This window comes from Delphinus delphis, chromosome 16, assembly GCF_949987515.2.
Source record: "Delphinus delphis chromosome 16, mDelDel1.2, whole genome shotgun sequence".
Classification (NCBI taxonomy): domain Eukaryota; kingdom Metazoa; phylum Chordata; class Mammalia; order Artiodactyla; family Delphinidae; genus Delphinus; species Delphinus delphis.
In genome coordinates, this window is record NC_082698.1 from 7,460,883 (window position 1) to 7,479,886 (window position 19,004).

At 53.0% G+C, this 19,004-nt stretch overlaps 1 protein-coding gene across 4 annotated transcripts in view; it reads left to right on the plus strand.

The window, feature by feature from the left end:
- LOC132439542 (EEF1A lysine methyltransferase 2) overlaps positions 1–19,004 on the plus strand; it is a 183,921-nt gene that overhangs the window by 35,568 nt on the left and 129,349 nt on the right. For 3 of the 4 annotated variants that reach the window (XM_069541497.1, XM_069541496.1, XM_069541498.1), the window contains exon 1: positions 1,999–2,314. The exons of the other annotated variant lie outside the window; for it this stretch is intronic. The gene's annotated coding sequence lies outside the window, so the exon portion shown is untranslated. Of the gene's footprint in view, positions 1–1,998; positions 2,315–19,004 lie in introns of those variants that run through there. 4 annotated transcript variants of the gene reach the window in all.

A 19,004-nucleotide genomic window follows, 5' to 3' on the forward strand; every position in this document is an offset into this window, starting at 1 on the left:
CATAGTTTTAAGTCCAGAGTTTGACTGAGTTTGTATTTACTCTTTTGAATTGAGCAACTCTAATATACAAACATTTGGGTAGGATTTTTTATAATAAAGAACTATGTAGTATAGCCCTAAAAAGTGGTGTGTGTTATATCTATAGGACTTTATTACATGATGTGGGAAGGCCTATAGTGTGGAAGGTTAGTGGCACAGGCCTTAATGTATATTTTTAGTCTTTGGACATTCAAATTAAGTATATGAGAAATAGCTATTCATTGGTTAGTAGCAGAACTCTTGAAGCAGATAGTTTAATTCTCTACACTTTTAAGAAAGCCTCAGAACCAGAAAAACAGGCTGCTTTAGGTTAGAAAGGAGGCGGTACAGCAAAGGACCTTGCCATAACCACAGTCCTTGGAGTTTTGTGAGACTAAAATCATCCTGAAAGGAGCAAGAATAATGGTTGCAATAATTGTTTCCAGGTTTGGGACCCCTGAATTTTGTTTTTTAAGTTGACCCGATGAACTAGTAATTGCAGGAATAAACTGAATGCTTACCAGCAGGAGTCACTCTAGGCCTCCTAATAAAAAGTAAATTAAACTATATCCTTAAAGCTCTCGAAGGCTGAGGTGACGCTGTGATAAGATGGCATTAGGGCAGTGTAGCAGCATTCTCAAATTATCCCTTATGCCTTTCTTTGTTCAATCTAGGAAGACTTGGTTCTTGCTCCTTTCAGAATTGGCCCTGGATACATTTTTTTTAAAGCAGTGTTTATGGATAAAGATATCAGTACCTTACTATCCTGCATATTAGCTCACTTTGGCTTTCTTAGGATGAATTGATCATACCCCACATCATCTACTTGAATGAATACTCACATCCTTCTTCTGTTTGTTGTCCATCCTACAGTAGAAATCTCTAGAGTTAGCTGTAGTTAGTGTGAAAGGAGATGTTAGCTCGTGGTTTTCTGAAAAAGAATGGGTCCAGTGTGATGAGAAACTGAAATATTTTAGCAATAGCCATGAAATATAATAGTTTCCCAAGTGTACACAAGCTCAAGAAGTTAATTGTTCATTTATGTTTGATACTGGGATTGAAACATTGGATTAAAACCAATTAAATGTTCCTAGAAGCAGCAGAAAAAGTTTCCTGATTTATGAATAGAACCATTCAGATGGCGCAGACACAATCCATGTAAAGTAATGAGGTGTTTTGTTTTTTTGGCAAAGGAGAACACAAAACAGGCATAGGGAGTTCTTTTCAAAAACCTTCTCTTTAAAAAAATCTCTTTTTGGATACATGGTTAATAAAATAACATACACCAGTAGGAAGGAGTAATGGGAAATCTAGGGCTTCACTTCACAAGGAAAACAATCCCCCTCCCCCAGGTGAGCAGCACAATGAAAATACTCTGCTTATTCTATCAGGGTTACATTCCTGAACTTAAGTCAACATCCTAAGTTACAGAACTAAACATGCTCTGCTTCTGCTTAGCAACCACAAATCCTTCCTTCACCGGTTGCATGTATTTTGGATGTGGCTTCTGAAGTACACTTTCCTTTATTTCGATCAGCACCCCGAATTAGGAAAGTAGCGATTTATTTTCCGAAAGTGTGACAACACTAACACGGTCCCCCCTCCCCTACCGCCCAGCACGCCCTGAAATCGTTTCCTTAAAACCTCAAAAACCCAACAACCCGGAAGCTGGACGTCTTAAGTCCACGCGGCCCGGGGTTTTTATCCCGGCTCGTGCGGGGGGCGGGGGGAGACGGCCCCGGGGTCTCTGGCTCGGGGCCCGGGCAGCAGTGGTGGTGGCGGCGGCGCGGCTGGGGGCCGGGGCCACTTCCCGCGTTCCGGGGCCTTGCAGGCGCGAGCTCGGCGAGCGGCGCGCGGCTCGGCTCGCAGGACGCCCTTTAGCCCCGCCGGCGGCGCGCCGCGACCCCCCCACTCCCCGCCCACCGGCGGCTGCGCGCACTGCACACTCGCCCGCCGCCGCACGCTGCCCGGCTCCTGCACGCCGCCGCGCTGAGCGCCCGGGCCCGCGACGCCGCCCGCAGAGCGCCGGACCCAGCGACACGCAGCCGCGGTCGGGCTGCCCCGCGGCGGCGGCGGGCGCGGGCGGCCTGGCCGGGGCCGGTTAAAGGGACGAGTTGCAAACAGTTCAGGAAGTGACAAGTCGATTTCCTCCTCCCTGGGAGCCGCTCGGTACAAAGCGCTCGGCGCCGGCAGAAGAGCGTGCGCGCGGCGGACGAGCCGCGGGCAGCCTGGACGACTTGGCGAGCGCCGGCGGCAACGGCGCGGGGTCCGCTCTCGGAGCGTCCCGCCGCGCACAGTAAGCGACCCCGGGCCGGGCGGCGGCGTTGGCGACCGGGGGGCCGGTCCCGAGCGGAGGTCCCTGCCGTGTGCGCCCCAGCCGCCGGCTGTAGGGAGCCCGGCTCGCGTGTGTGCTGGCCTTGACCTTTTTTATTTTTATGTTGCTGATTTCCTTTTTGTCCGCCTTGTTTCGCGTTGGGTCGGGTGGTTTCTCGGGGCGCTGAGTGTCGCCGCTGGTGCATGCGTGAGACTTGTCAGAGCGCAGCCAGGGGAACGAGCCAGCCCGGCCCCTGCGGAAAAGTCTGCGCTTCCCGGGGCGGGCGCGGGGACTGCTGCGCCCGGGGGTGTCCTCCTCTCCACGTCTCAACTTGAGCCCTGGCTGCGGCAGCGGCGAAGGCGCCGAGCCCCGGGACCCGGGCGTCCCGGCTCACCCCGGAGTTCCCGCATCGTTTGCAGACAACTCTTTTGTTCGCGGAAGTTTGCGTCCGCCACCCCGGGATGCGGGCACGCAGCGGCGGGCTACCCGGCGGCTGGACCGGCCGGGGAGGTCACGTAGGGGGTGAGAGGGCGTTCTGTCCCGGGCAGGGGAAGCCCCCGGGGTCGCCGCGGCGGGGACTTGCGGAATGGGGGCTGGGGGGGTGCAGGGGGGCCGTGCCGGCGTGGCTTTTGCACATGGCGAGAAGGGCCGTCCGGCACGGGAACACTGGTCGAGTCACATTTTTGCCAGTCCTTGATTTCCAAGCCCGTGGGAGTCGTCTTCGCCGCTCGGGCTTTCTCTTGGTGGGGCGGGGACGAAGAAGGGGAGGATGCCCAGAGTCCCGGGGAGGGCCCTCGGTTTGCATTGCCCCAAATGCCTTCTCCGGCACCCCCCGGTTCCCTACCCCCGCCTGCAGACTTGGGGAACAATGCTCGTGGCTCAGGACAAGGCGGCGGAGCACCAGCGAGTCTCGAGAGCCGGTTTGCTCGCGTCCCTCGCCCCCGGACGCCCCCTGAAGCCAGGCTGCCTCCATCTGACCGCCCGGGTTCATTAACACGTACTGTACTTCGTACGATGGTGAACAAAGAACAGCTCTTTGCGGCATTTGATGAATGGGATTCTGCCTCCTATAGGCCACACTCTGAGTCTTCCATTCGTTACAGCATCCGGACTCGGTGGTGTTGGGCAAGTGGCCCCCGCGGTGGGCTGCATTCCGGGCCCCGGACCTGGGCAGGGCATTTGTGCCGATGCCGCCTCCGCCACGCTCGTCTTGCCGGAGCGGGTGCAGATGGAGCCAGGCTGACGGTTGTTCAACAGGAACAAATGTTTGTTGAATTGTTGCATGGTGGAGACAAGGGACTGTTTTCTATTGACTGCTGCAGGAGTTGGAATGGCATTGTTTATTGGCCTGGGAAGCCAGGCAAGCGTCTTGTGCTGCTTACAACATATTAGCAGACTTCCAAATGACATACTAGCATATGTGTTCCCAGCAGTTCCCACCGGCTGGAAGGGGATCCCTTCTTTCTCCAGATCCTGGACTCTGGGTTAAAATATGCCATCAGGTTTGAGGACTTGGAAAGGAATGGAGTTAGTAGACTGGGTGAAACTCACTGTTCCTGACTTCGCCAGGTTTTGGTTTCATTTTAATTTATCCACTTAACAGTAACTTGTCTCAGTTACAGTTTTGATACTGAATTGCAGATCTGTAGTGTGGTTTTTTTTTGTTTTCTTTTCCTCCCTTTTTCCTTAGCTATGGACAACTAGATAAACAGAAAACAGCCTCTTGTCCCAGTTGATAGGCCCACGTTAGTGGGAGAAGGTTTGGGTCTTAAGTTCAGGATTGGTAGCCCTTGACGTTGTGTCTGTACTTGGCAAGGGTCTGGATGCTGCCAGCCATGGTACAGACCTAGGAGCCTGCTGATTCACCTCCCGGGGTGCTGTTCCAGGCCAGAAAATGAAGGAGAGGCCTGTGGCAGGTCTGTTTCTTTCTCCCAAATGCCCCTCCAGAGAACAAGGCGGTTTTAAGACCAGTTCAGATAATTTTGCCCAAGGACTTCTTTTCCCCTGAGAAGGTGATTATTGCTGTGCAATTGTTTTAACATCGAAGACAAGTTTTAAATAAAAGCTAGCAGTATAGTTGCTACAGAAATGGACTTGAATGTTCTAAGGCCGGCAGGACAAATAGAGCATTCCACTGTTTTGATTGATGATATTTTTAGTCAGTTTCTCCCTTCTGTTTTGAACTTAGGGTATGCTGCGTGTAGTAGCATTTTGGAAGTTCATAAAGTTTTTTGAGGAAGAAGAGCTTTAACATACCTTCTTGTAATCATGGTGGCAACACTTAACTGACATTTTATCGGAAGCCCTGTTGTTATTTCTTAGGTTCTTTCCCACCACTCCTTTTAGCCTTTATTCCCCTGCTGATTCCTTCACCATTGCCCGGCCTCCCCATCTCCCTGGTTCTGTAGGAGCCTAGTGGGCTGGGTGTCCTTTAAGTGGGTTCAGGGAGCAGGCGCCTGACCCATGATCGAAGCTCAGGAAAGGCCAGCCAGCTCTCCTCCCCTGCAGGAGGCTGGAGAGGAGGGAGCCTTGTGTAGAATCTGGGAGCTGGCAGCAGAGGACGCTTCGGAGCAATTTGGTATACCTTTGCGTTGCTCTTTGAGAAAGCACACCCTTCTGACCCACTGCTCTATGCAGTAGGCCCTCAGGACTGAGCCCCGGACACACTGTTGGATTGTTCAGTTGATGTTTCACCCAGTCAGTGTGACTTTTTTGGATGGCACACTGTGTGGAAAACTTTGCTCTTGCCCTAAAAAAAAAAAGAAGACTGAAATAAGCAGATACTCAGATCAGCACAACCCCCATCATTACCACCACTACACACACCTCTCTGATGCGTAATAAAAGAAACCTGCAGGCATAATTTGTTATGTAATATGCTGATAATACAAGTTTCGGTTTTAGGTGGAAACCAGATGTGGAGGGGCTCTCTTTAATTGATCCAGCAAGGGAGACACTTTAATAGATTAACTAGCCCCTGTAAACCCCAAAGGTGATTTTTTTTTTTTTTTGACTTGAGGGGAGGGAATCCCAAACCCAGAGCTTTTTCGAAGTTTCTGCCTCTCAGCTTCTCGCTGCAGCTGTCCTTTTTGTCAGACTCTTCCTCTCTTGAAAGAACCGGTTTGTTGCCAACATGAAGCACATGGCTGGGTCTGGTGGGGCTCAGCACAGCTTAACTCTGCTGGGCTCCACTCTCCTCGCCTTGTCCAGCTGCTGTCCTGCCCTCCACCCTACAAAAGAGGGCCTGGCTGAGGGACTCGGGTGCCGTAAGGAATGTTGACTGGTCTCCCTCAACTCTTTTCTGAAATGTGTGATCATCCAGGGAGAGTTGCTGTTTAAACTTGCCCAATGGATAAACTTTCTGAAATCATTGACTCTCCTTCTCTGATTAATTTGTGTTTGTTTCCTGCCTAACTTTAGAAGGGTTCTTTCTACAGGACTGAGTCACCTTTATTATGGCCCAAGGTCGGGGACTGCACTGTAATAGCTGACCCCATTAACAACAGTTTCATTGCGTGCCGGGATGTGAACTCTGGAAACAAACCTAGAGGCTTAGATATGCTGATGTGCCCTGGAGACTGGCTTAGAAAATTTTTGTTTTAGGGCAGTTTACATTAACATGATTAATGACCTTGCCACTGAAAAGTCTATATTCAAAAGCTATTTACCATTCCCTAGGGTTCTTCTTATGGTGAAGTAATTTTCTTTGCCAAACAACTTTGTTTTAAGGTAACTTCTTCTTTGATGTTTAATCCAAACCTCCTGTGCACACAGTTTTGGATCAAGGTTTGGGCTTCGAAAATTGCGGGTTGTGGTTTTGGTGGTGCCGGTCTTAACCCTCCCGAACTTCTGGTCAGGAGGCATCTGGATTCTTGTCTTAAGAAAGTTCTCTGAGATCCTGAGAAGCAGCAGTTAGTGCTGTGCTGGTTAGGATGGGAGGAAATCTTCCAGAGGAAACTTGGCTTCAGGGTGTCTTGGAGGAGGGATACAGGGAGGCTGGAGCAGAGGACAAGTTTTTTTTTTTTTCCCCCTTGCAGTGACTGGAGATACTTGAGCGTTTTCAGAAAACAGAGACGTCTTTGCTGCAGCTGCCTTCTCCTCCTCCTGCTTTTTCCTCATCTTCTTCTTGTTCCTTTTTTTGTTAAGTGTGGGTTGATTGAGAGGGGGAAATGCTGATGGGTGGGTCTGAAAGCAGCCTTTAGGAACCCAAGAAAATAAAAACACATTTGAAGGACTCGGGAAGATTTTGCATTTCAAAGGGTCTACCTTGTAGAATTTCACATCACGTCAGGGGTTACGGAGAAGTGTGACAGGCACCCTGCTTCTTTACGGTTCTCCTCTCCTGCTGCGGGGGCTGCATGGGAAGCTGCCTTTTGCAGGGGGGATGGGGGCAGCCTGGCCAGACTGTGCAGGAATATCACGGAAACAGCAGCTTCCCTTAGGTATCTGTAGTCCCTGGAGGGACTTTTTCCACTGGGCCCATCTCAGGAGGCGAAAGCAAATCATGTCGGTAAACAGCCCATTTGACCCCAGAATGCAGGAGCAGGCCAACTCCTGGCCGTTCTCGCTCTCCCTTGAAACAAAGAAACAGATTCTCCTCCTGTAGTGATATAGTGTGGTTCCCAAGATCCAGGCCCGTAAAAAGTTGGGTGCAGCAGGATTTAGCTGAAGTGGGTGTGGATTATTCAAAGAATAATAGCAGTGCCCACTGGTTGTTGAAGGCTCACCCTTGGCCAGGGGATTTGTATACGCTGTCTCTAATTCTCAAAGAAGTCCTGCAGTTACAGCTGAAGAAACTGAGGCTCAGAGAGGCCAAGTAACTGGCCCAGGGCCACACAGCGGGAAGGCTGAGCATCTGGTAGCTCTATTCCGGTCTGTCTGGCTTCAGAGCCTGCTTGCTCTCCATACACTGTGCTATGGGTTGGTGTGTTCATAAGACAGAGGCACTGGGTTCTGTTTTATCTCGAAGCATAAATTTTGTTTAGTCTTGTTAACACCACAGGGAAACTTAGAAATTTTAACTGCCTTTTTTCCTTGCTCCTGTTTCCTACAGCCTTTTTTTGTTTTCTTTGAAGGAGTAATTGGATTCTGTATCTACCATAGGACCAAAGACAGTGCCTCAGTTGGGAAGACTGAAATGTTTTGCTTCATCCTCACAAAAGACAGGTTCATAAGAAAATAATATATTCCCAGTGACCTTCTGGGGGAAATGGGAAATAAATCTGACAGCCCACTAGAAGCATCACATTTATGCAGATCCCATTTTCCATTCAAAGAGATTGTTAAAAGGGTTTCCAGCTTTTTTTTTTTTTTGCGCTTGTAAGTTAGATGTCTCATAGTAAATCATTTTGTGGTCCTTGCCACCCCAGGTTTGTACAATATCACATTTTGTTTACATGCCTAAAGTCATCAAATAACTGAACACAACTGTACATCCTCCAGCGTGTGGGCACTTGGTATGCCCCAGCCAGGGCTGGGCAGAGGCCCTGCATGCTGTCTCAGACAGATGGCTCATGCAGGTTGATCGTGGTTTGTGTGTGGAGGTGGGGTAAGTATCCCCACATCTCCAGCAAGGGCTGCCTGGCTGGGTCTGCCGGCCTTTCTGCTCCTAGAGAGTTTGTGGGAGAGGGCTGGGAGCCCCTGTCACCAAGTTTCTAGACTTTACAGCAGTGTTCCTCAACCTTGGCTGCATACTAGAATCACCTGGGGAAGTTTAAAAAAAAAAATCTGGATGCCCAGACAGCATCCAGGACCAATTACATCAGAATCTTGGAGCGAAGGGATGGGACTCAGTGTTGGTACTTTTAAAGCTTCTGAGTTGATTCTGTTGTGCATCTAAGACTGAGGAACGAGGGCTGGAATAGACCCCACGTATACCTCTCTTCCCTTAGCAGGGATTAGGGACCTTCCTGTTCAGGAGTGGAATAAACCTATTGGAATTTTCCGCTGCTGCCATGTCTCAGTGAAGGAGAATCTGAAAGGTACCCATCCCTGGGCCAAATGCCTCTGCAGACATCATCCAGGTAGCTCCTGTTTCTGCTGGGCCAGGCGTTGGGTGCGCTTCCCCACACAGGATTCGGTACAGCCCCTCTGAGCCACCTCCTTTCTGGAACGAAGAGGGCAGGTTTTATTCAATCTGTTGTCTCAGGGGAGTTCTCATGCAGGCCGTGCATCCCCACCATCCTGCTAGTCTTTTCAGCTTCTTGTTCCTTTCTGGAGGTTTGGCCCATAGTATCCCTCTGGCGCTCAGGGGTGGGAAGATGCACTTTGGGTTCAGGGTGTATCTTGGTGTTTGCAGTGAGTGTCATGCTGTCAGCCACCTGGCTGTACCTGACTGCTGGGAACCTGTCCTTCTACATGCTTGGGATTACGTTTCATAGAATTATTTTAGGATGACCAGGGGCTGGGAGAGCAGGAGCTACTGTGGCCTGCTTTTACAGAATGTAAGATTACAGAATGTAAGATTACAGAAGGGAAATCCCACGCCGAGAGATGAGGTGACTTTCCCAAGGTCATGTGGGCCAGGGCACAGAGGGACCAGAACCTGCGTCTCCTGGGTGCCCTGCTCAAGTGCTGCATTCTCTCCTGCGAGACTCTGGGACACATTCTTTTTTTTTTTTTTTAATTCATTTTTGGCTGCTTTGGGTCTTGGTCGCTGCACACAGGCTTTTTCTCTAGTTGTGGCGAGCGGGGGCCACTCTTCATTGAGGTGTGCGGGCTTCTCATTGCGGTGGCCTCTCTAGTTGCGGAGCACGGGCTCTAGGTGTGTGGGCTTCAGTAGTTGTGGCACATGGGCTCCGTAGTTGTGGCTCGTGGGCTCTAGAGCGCAGGCTCAGTAGCTGTGGTGCATGGGCCTAGTTGCTCTGCGGCTTGTGGAATCCTCCTGGAGCAGGGCTCAAACCCGTGTCCCCTGCCTTGGCAGGCGGACTCTTAACCGCTGCGCCACAGGGAGGTCCCGGGACACATTCTTGCCTGCAGGACAGCACACTGTAGCAGACCCACAGGCAGCATGGTCATTGTCCAGAGGTCTTTAGCCTAGTGAAACATGCCCTCCGAAGCTCTTGGTTGACTTTGACAGTCCATCCCATTTGTCACTTCCTCCCCTGACGCGTGTGCAGCAGGCATCCCTTCAGTTACTGAACGTGTAGCCTCGTGAAACTTGCAGCCGGGGAAACTGAGTCCTGTTGGGAAGTGCTGAAACCTTGAGCTTGATGAAAAGGCCTTTTTGGTCGCCTTGGCAAAGGTTTGTCCATCTGCTCTTCTGCGCATTGGTGGTGGTGGGTAAATAAGGGCTCTTTCTCCTCCGCTCGGAGTTGGGTTTGGGCCTAATGAGGTGGGGAGGAGGGGGATTGTTCTTCCTGCATTCATTTAGCAGACACTGATTGGGCACCTGCTGGGTGTCCCTCGCCGAGCTGGCCACTTTACTTCATTAGTTCATTGAATCCTCAGCACGAGCCCATGGCTGAGGAACTCGCTCCGCCTCTTGCTGAAAATGCCGCTGCTCAGAGAAATTCCTCGCCTCTGGTGGGCGGGACAGTGGCATTTTAGCTCTTTGTGGCGGGCCTCCGTACGCTCCCTCTTGGTCCAGTGCTCCCTCTTGGTCCAGCGGCTGCCCTGGGGCAGTGGAGGTGCGCTTCCTGCCATGAGCAGGGGGCATCATCCAGGGGGTGGTCCCCGGCGATTACGGACCGGGGACCACGCTGCCACTTCCAGGAGGGGCTGGGGTGGCCACGTGGCAGAGCCTGCTTGGGGGAGCCTGAGGGGACCCAGGGAGCAGTGTCTGTCCGGGGCCCCTCTGTGTCCTGGCAGTGGGAGCAGGGCCTTGCGGGAGGAGGTTGCTCACCCCACGGAGGCCACCCTCCTTCCCGGCTGCCCTCTGGCTGAAGTGCCCTGATGGACACAGCCCAGTTGGGAGAGGCCTCCGCCGTGCCTGGAATTCCCCTTGCTCTGGCCTTCATGTTGGCCGGGGGCCTGGGAGTGGAGGGACGTTCCGTGAGCCGCCTGCGAGCAGCCTCTGCATGTTCGGAGGTGGAAGGACACCGTCCTCGGCAGCCAGCCGCCTCTGCGCTCTGGGTGAGGAGAGGGGGCCGGGGGTGTCTGTGGTTCTGAGACTCCAGACGGGGTGTGGAATGCAGGGGCCCCCTCTGTGGCGTGGTCCTGGGAACCCCCCTCCCCCGAAGGCCCCGGAGCAGTCAGACAGTGGGATTCCCCAGGGGGAAAGCAGCGGGCACACGACTGCTCACTTGCTGGACCCAGTTTGCTGTGTGACCCTCGCGGCCTCAGGTTTCTCATCTTGCTGGCCTTGCCTCCCAGTGGTTTCGGGAGGATTGGGTGAGAGCCTGTCCGAGAAGCACCTGGCGAAGGTGCGGTGCCGCCGGTGGGACGTGAGCTGGACTGGGTGGGCAGAAGTTCTGCCAGGCGGTCCAGGGCGGGCTGCGTGTCAGCAAGAGAAGAACATGCACGGGGGAACTTTGGGCGGAGAGGAGGTGAAACCCCGGTCTGTGTCGCTTACTGCAAGGGCAGCATTCAGCTGTGGCATCAGTGCCTAGGTTCGAATCCCAGGTCTGCCCTCTGTCTGCTCTTAGGCCGTTGACTGCCTCTCCCACCTGGCTTCCCTCCTCTGGAGTATGGCCGTGCCGACAGCACCCAGCCCGTGGGCTGCGGGCACTAAGTGAGGCCGTGGCTGCTGGGGACACTTGGAGCCCCGCGAATGTTGGTGTGCAGCCCGTGGCCCCAGTGGGTGACAGGATGAGGGACAGAGCAGAGGGGACTTAACTCGAAGCTGGGCTTGGCTGGATAAGGCCAGGTAGAGCCTTTCTTCACCCACATTCTCTGTTCGCAGATGTGATTTTGGGGGGAAGAAGGGTTGAGAGTACATGTTACAATTCAGTTTGCATTGTGTCTCTTAACAAGAGTTAAGGTGAGTGAAATCTTTTAAGCTTTCTCTTTAGGAAACAAAATCTCTGTTTACCAAAAGTGGTTTAATTTGGTCCTAAACATAGATTTAAATGCAAGTGTCATGATGCGGCCCTGGAATCTTGGCTCTGCTCTCACCAACTTCTGTGAATGGGTTCTTTGGAAACCTCAGTGGTTGCACACCTATCTGGACTGAGAGTGGGAGGCCCATTTACCTTAAGATTCTTTTTAGACTCTCTGCAGCTGATGTCTTTCTTTCATCTTGATGCTTCTTTTAAGTTGGTGAGCTTCCTCTCACAGCTGTGGCCCGCATCCTCTTGGTGCAGGTTGCGTGGTCGCAGCTGTGGCCCTTGCCCCCAGCCTGGCCACCTTTCACCGACTACTGGGGTCTGATTATGCTGTCTCCGGATCCCCCTGCCACCTGAACGTGGTGGCAGTTTCTCCAGGAGCAAGAGCTCATCTAAGCTCCATGAAAGCTTTTTTTTTTTTTTTTTTGCGGTACTCAGGCCTCTCACCGCTGTGGCCTATCCTGTTGCGGAGTACAGGCTCCGGACGCGCAGGCTCAGCGGCCATGGCTCACGGGCCCAGCCACTCTGTGGCATGTGGGATCTTCCCGGACTGGGGCACGAACCCGTGTCCCCTGCATCGGCAGGCGGACGCTCAACCACTGCGCCACCAGGGAAGCCCCTCCATGAAAGCTTTTGAAACGAGTCCTTGACTGGGATGATGGAGGGAAAGGCCATCCCCTCTTTGGTGGGCGTAGATCTCCACTCCCCGTGTCTTCTAAGTGTCACCCCTTGTCAGCCCCAGCCTGGCATCCTATGGGGTGAGCGGGGTGGACAGTCTTGGCCCGAGAGATTGCTGCTGTACTTTGGGCAGCTTTGCGGGAGAGCCTTTCTTACAGGGGTGCGAAGACTATTATTCGCTAGGTTCTGGGCAGGTGCCCTCAGAGGCTGGTACAGCTGGTTGGGAGCTCTTTAGAGAGCTCTCCCCAGAGGACCCACCAAGGTGTCTGGCCTTGGGTGGCCTTGACACAGACCCTCTTCCCGGACATCATGAAGCTTGGCGACCGAGGGGCTGTGTGAGGGAGGTGACCAAGGCGCCTGGGCTGCCTCTGCTCTTGGCGGATGTGACAGAACTCATCTTCCTTACCCTCTGTACCTCTTCGGACGTGTCGCTGTTTCTGTGGTGACCATGGAGCACTCTGCCGTGCTGATGGTGCCCCAGGCGCAATCCAGTTCACATCTAGCAAACGCCTACCGTACGCGTCAGGCCCTGAGGAATTCGCACGTGAGTAAACCAAATCCGCCTTTGAGGAGCTCCTCGGCTTGTGTCGTGAACACTCAGACTGCAGTTGTTTTTATCCACTTCCTACCACGTGCTGTGTGTAGTAAGTGTAGCGGAGGTGTGGGTCCACAGGGTTCTGGTGAGTCCACAGTCCTGTGGGAGTGACAGGAGGGTCATTTAAACCAAGCCGAAGGGAGGAGGGCTGAGAAGGCTTCCTGAGGCTTGAAGAATGAGCAGGAGTTTAGACGGATGCAGAATTGGGAGGAGGAGGTGTCCCAGACCAGGGAGCAGTGTGTGCAGGGGCACCGGAGACTGCCTTGGGTGGTGGAGGATAGCCTAGGCTCGAGGGCAGGAAGCGCGCTGCTGGGCTGGCAGCTAAGCTGGTCGAGGTCAGGACAGCAGTGGGCGCCAGACGGAGGAGTCCCGACTTTATCGCCCGAGGGCTGGGAGCTGGGGAGCACATGCTGATGCTTGCCCTTGGGGAGTGGCACTGCGGACAGGGTTGGAGCAGATACCGGGAGACCACAGAGTGACCCAGGAGAGAGGGGCAAACCAGGGCAGGGCGAGGGCTGAAGGGGGTAGCGGTTGGTTGGTTGGTCACCAGTTGGATGCTGGTGAGGAAGCCGGAGGAGAAGGGAACGGCCTTCTCCAGCGGCCCTCACTAGGGGCCCCCTTCCAGGGAGACTGCTCAGGGGCCCCATCCTTTTGACCTCGGAGTGACCTCCTTGGAGGGCACTAGACTAGCGCCCTACACACGGAATTTTCATCAAGTGTCACCTACTTGGTCAGAGGCATGTGGTCTGTGTTTATTTTAGTTGAAGCTCTTGCTTTCAGTGGGGGCACTTGGGATTCCCAAGAACTTCCAAAATTCCTTGCCTGTGCCTGCACTGGAACTAAAGGAATCAAAACGAACAAAACCTTCTGGCATTGGATGAGTTGGAAAAGTCTGATTCAGTGTAAACCTACTTTTTTCCCCCCACCCCTTAAAGGAAAAGAAAGTGACCATGTTGGTGTGATTGAAAAAGGAGTCTGGGTGCCCTTTGGGCTCTGTCTTAGAGTGTTCTCGCTGGTGATCTCAGAGGGTGGGGGAGTCGCTGACACAAACACGCGAGACCGTTCTGCCTGGGTCACCTGACTCCTGGCGCTCCTGGGGACTCCGCACCCTCAGATGCCAGCCAGGATTCCAGGCCCCGGTGGCTGTGGGGCGTGTGGGACATGGGCCCAAAGGACAATAGTGAAGGAAAATAGTGAACCCACGGAGACGGGCTGCCCATGTCAGCTTTCGGGGTGTCTCTTCCGAGCCCTATGGGGGTTTTGCTCATCAGCATTTAGTCTTGAGGAGAGAGGTAGGTAAGTTAGCTGCAAGTGGCCGCAAGTTTGGCAGTCAGCCTCCTGTTGATCTGATTCCTAGGGCGGTTAGCAAACACCCTCACCTGTTAGAAAAGTAAGAGAGAGGTGAGGCCTGGCTGAGGCTAAGCCTGGAGTGGAAGAGCTGTGCCCGTCAGGTGCCTGGGCTGCTGGCTGAGGTGTGTAGTGGATGCTCTGTCTACAGGTGAATGGGTTCTAATTTGCTTTTTAAGAAAAAAATCAGGTTTTTAAACTTTTGTAAGGTTCGGGCACGTCCTTGAGTGTTGCAGAAAAGACCCCAGGATATCTCTGCTCTAGGACGTGGCACAGAGCCCTCCGCTTGGCCACGGAGGAGCAGGGCCAGCGTGGCACCTGCTCTGTGTGGGCCTGAGGAGCTCCTGGCCCGCTAGCATCCTCCTCGGCTTAGAACGTGTGTGAAGATGCCTGGCCAGCCCTTTCCCTGTGCTTGTGAGAGAAAGGCTGAGCCGGCCTCTTCTGCACAGTTTCTGGGCGGGTCTGTGGGGAGACCAGGTGAGGTCCCTCATGGAAGGCCGTGAGCATCACGACCAGGCTTCCGGTGCTCTGGGGGACGGGGGCCTGATTTTCAGCCCCTCTCCATGGCAGGAGGAGAGAGCCGGGGCCCAGGGGCCCGCCCCCATCCAGCTGGCTGCCCGTCTCCGATTTGGCCTCTGTTCGGGGTTTTGGCCCCATGCCCTGGTTGTTGCAGTTAAGCCAGCATGGCGGGCACAGCCGATGGTGTCTTACTTAGGGCCCTTGGGGAAGAAGATGGCGATCCTGAGCGCCGTCTCCTCTGCTCGGGAATGGTCCTGGCTGACTCTGCTGAGGAGATGGGGGAGCAGACCTCGGCACCTCGTTCTGCTCAGGAGGAAGCCGAGAGGAAGGTGGAAGCCAGCACCGCGTCCGTATCTGAGCTGGGCCTGCTCACGTCAGATCGTGCAGTTCTCTAAGGAATCGCAGAGAGCGTCTCTGTGTGACCCCATCACCAGGGTAGGGGTAGCGTTTTTCAACTTTGGAGGACTTGTGGGGAGGCGGGGCTGTGAAGGGCGACAGCCAGATCTTCACAGGGACCTGCAGCACCCGAACCTCATTCTGACCCTGCCCACCTTGTGTCCCCATGGTGTACTGGTAATTGACAGCCTTAGATGAGGGGTCTCTGGTGGTGACAGGGGCCCCAGAACAGTGGACAGAACAGGAACCAGTAGAGCACGACATCGTAGAGCCCTCAGGAAGTCATTGACTTTGGTTTTTTTTGACAATTTCCTTTGTAAAGGATGCGAGCCTCTTACAGTACAAGGTGGTTCACGTGAGCCCAGTCAAGCGGAACCTTGGGCAGAGCTCATGTCAGCTGGAAAAGCCTGAGAGGAAGGGAGACCAGGGCAAGGAACCAGGAAACGGGAGCCCTGGGTTCTAGTCCTGCCACTTTATTGTCTTTGACTTTGAACCAGCCACTTCTCTGTCGGCTGGGGATATTAGTGTCCACTTCACAGGAAAGGGAGGAAGCAGTGGGATATTTTTAAGTCAGAGCACCCAGTACGTATGCAGTTTCCATTCACCCTCAAGGACTTTTTGAACGCCCATCTGTGTTGGCCCTGTGCTAAGTGTGTTACCAGCTTCCCATTTAATTCTTATAACCACCCGGAGAAGTGGATACTATGTTTCCTTTTTCTAGATGAAGAAATTGAGGTTTAATAAGATAAAGATGCCCAAGATCATCCAGCTGCTGGGCAGTCGTCCTGGGATTTGAACTTCAGCCCTGTACTCTAGATCAGGGTTGGCACACTAAGCCCACAGGCCAAATCTGGCCCATGGCTTGTTCCTGTAAATAAAGTTTTATTGGCACACAGCCACACTCATTTGTGTACGTGGTGTCTGTGGCTGCCTTTGTGCTGCCACAGCAGAGCTGAGCAGTGGTGACAGACCATATGGTCTACAAAGCTTAAGATATTTACTGTCTGGCCTTTTACAGAAAAAAAATGTGCTGACCCCGTCCCTATAAGGATGCTCTGTACTCCAGACCTGTGCTGTTCAATATGGTAGTCGCTAGCCACATGTAACTGCTTAAATTTTTTTCCAGATTTATTGAGGGATAATTGACACAATTGTGATTATTTAAATTTAAAATAGAATGGAATAGAAAGTTCAGTTCTTCACTTGCATTAGCCACTCGTCACATGGTCGGTAGCCACGTGCAGCTTTTCACCGTCAGGTTGGACGGCACAGATATAAAACTTAGCCAGCATCACAGAAAGTTCCGGGGGGCAGAGGTGTGCTAGACTGTCAGTGTGTGGAAAATCCAAATCTGAGGGAAGCACAAGTGTAGAGGAGGCATTCCAGTGAAAGAAAGGACACCGACTTTCCTGGCCCCAGAGCACAGAATGGATAATGAGTCCGTTGACCCAGAGGTGATGGAAAATGTGTGACATGACAGAGGGGGCCTGGGCCTGGAGTGAAGAAGCTGCCCCACACCTTCCATGTGACCGTGGGCAAGCCAGCCACACCGTGCAGGCCATGGTCGCCAACTGCAGGTGACCAGTTGCTACCTGAGGACCCCCTCAGCCCTGCTACCCTCCAGCCTGTGACCCCAGCTCCTGACTCACCTGGACCCGCGGCCGCATCAGCTCTGCTGCACCCAGCACTCCCCCTTCCCACCCCGTGTGTGCGTGCGCATGTGTGGGTACGTGCGCGCGCCGGGCCCTGCGGACAGCCACAGAAATCCAAACTTCCCTGTATTCAGATCGTGCTCTGTTCTGGATCATCTGGACCCGGTGGGTTGTACCACTGTTCCTACTGTGCTGGGATGGGAACATTTTTGTTTTGATGATGTGGCCATGTTTTCCATGGGCGACAGATAAGGAACTACTTTATTCATTCAGAATGGTGGCTACTGTGTAGCATGAGGAAGGAAGACAAGTTCCAGGCCCCTCTGCCAGCCAGCATCACGTGGCTTTCTCCTTAAAATGACATCAGCTGCAACACTGGGACAGTCTGTTGACCAGCTGGGAGCTGGGCTGAACTGTAGCTCGTGTCTTGCTTCGTTCCCATGTTACCTAATAGGAGTCTCTTTGGAAGCTATAATTAGAGGTGGAGTCATTTTGAGGTGTGAAGGCAAACGTGGAGAACATAGATTTGAACTCTGTTCATTGGGCCTGACTGTAAGTAATGCATCGGTGCTGGAACCGTCTCCTTGCCGTTGGTGTGCGCTGATAGACTGAGTGTGGAGAAAAGCTGCGTGGCTGTATACCGCTGGGCTGTCCTGGCCCCGGGCTAGCTGCATGAATGAGATGCTGCATTTTGTCAGGAGTCCAGTCCATTCCTGCTCTTGGGAACGGCTAGACCTCTCCATGTTGGGTTTACATGGGTCCAGTCTGCACGAATCTTCCCGGCTTAGACAGTGCACGCTCCCTTTACAGTCAGGATGGAAACTTCTCCAAAATGCAAGCCTAAGATATCAGGCGGAGCTTTCAGGACCTTGGGCAAGAGTGAAAAAGGGAGAAAACCAGATAAGTCTGGTGCATTTAGCCATAGAACAGTTGCATGAAAGAAGTGCTTGGTAAGGAGGAAGTTGGAGTTAAGAGGATGCACACAGAGTTTTTTTTTTTTTTTTTCCGCTCTTGCTTTAAAAAGGGAAAGAATAGCCCTGGAAGCCCAGACTTGATTGTGCGCCCCCCTCTGACACTCTTCTTGCCTTTAGCCAGCCACTCAGAATGGTCTCCTGGGTCTGCCTTCTGTAGCCGGTGGGGACCTGAGAGCACGGCATATTGGGCTGTGCGCAGAATTGCTCACTGCTGTCTCAACACCCAGAAAAGGGGATACGTTGCATGTGCCTGGAAAGAACCCTGGCACAAAGAAGTTTACAGTGGAAGTTGTTTATTACTTAGCGAGCTGGTGTTTGTTGCGCACCTGCTATGTGCCAAGCACTGTGCCTGTATTTCATCTGATCATCATACAGTCGGCTGTTGGATAATGAGCTCCGCCCCACCGGGAGGAACTGGGCTCCCGGCATATCCCTGAGAGGACAGGTCCTAACAGGCTAGAGCCTGGCTTGGACCCCAGTTCATCTCCTCCATACCCGGCGTTACCCCCATCATGGACCATGCTGCCATTTGAAAGAGGAATCTTTTCCTCCTCTGGATGGGCTCCCCACTCGCACTTTTTCATGGCCTGTGGGCAGAGAAGCAGGTTGCTGTGCGGGTTGACATTTAAGAAAACCTACTTCGTGGAGCTTTCCTTTGACTGTGTTGTTATGGCACAAGAAGTCTTCGTTTGTCCAGGGCTGTTATGAAATAAAAGGCAGGAAATCCCCCTCTCATTTCTATATCTTGCACAGATGTCATCAAAACAGAATCCTGTGTTCTGTGCAGGAGTTGTGATGGAGGAAGCATCTGTTCTGTTCACGATGACCCGACCAAAGCCAGCCATCTGTAGGCGTCAGAGATCCAGAATCGTCTCTTCCATCTGCTGGGTTTACTTGGATTTGTTTAAAGAATTTGGCATGGAAACGCCTTCCTTCCCTGATCCCCCATTGTGGGCGAGGTCTGAAGGGAGCTCTCCTGGTGAGGACAGGGGCGGGTCCCAGGCCCTCCTCTGCCCCCAGTGGTGCCGCAGCTCGCCCACCTCTGCAGGCATGTGCGTGGGAAGGCAGGCCTCCATTGTCCGGGATCGGGAGTATCGTGGTGCTGCTTTGATGTGCTCAGGATTTCAGACAGTCTGCGCTTTCTAGTCCTTTTTAGGCCTTCCTCTAGCTCGGAAGGAGCCAGGAGTGATGCAGATGGATATGCGTGACTGTGGGGTGCTCAGCATGGGCGAATCCACAGGGCCCTTCAAACCAAGGTGTAATGCAGTTGTCTGGGCGATTTCAGAGCTTGAATAATCAGTGTCTGTTAGACCAGAGGTTGTGCACTCGTGGTCTGGGGGCCAGATGTGGTCCTTGGGCAAGATTTGTTTGGCCCCCATGATGCTTTATGCATTTTTGCATGTATTGACAACATTTAAAAAGTGGGATTGTACAAAGAAGTCTAGATTTTCAGCTTTTCCTGACGCATCAGATCTTTCATATTATCCTGGGCCCGCTTTCCCCTGCAGCCGCACAGTGTTAGCCGTC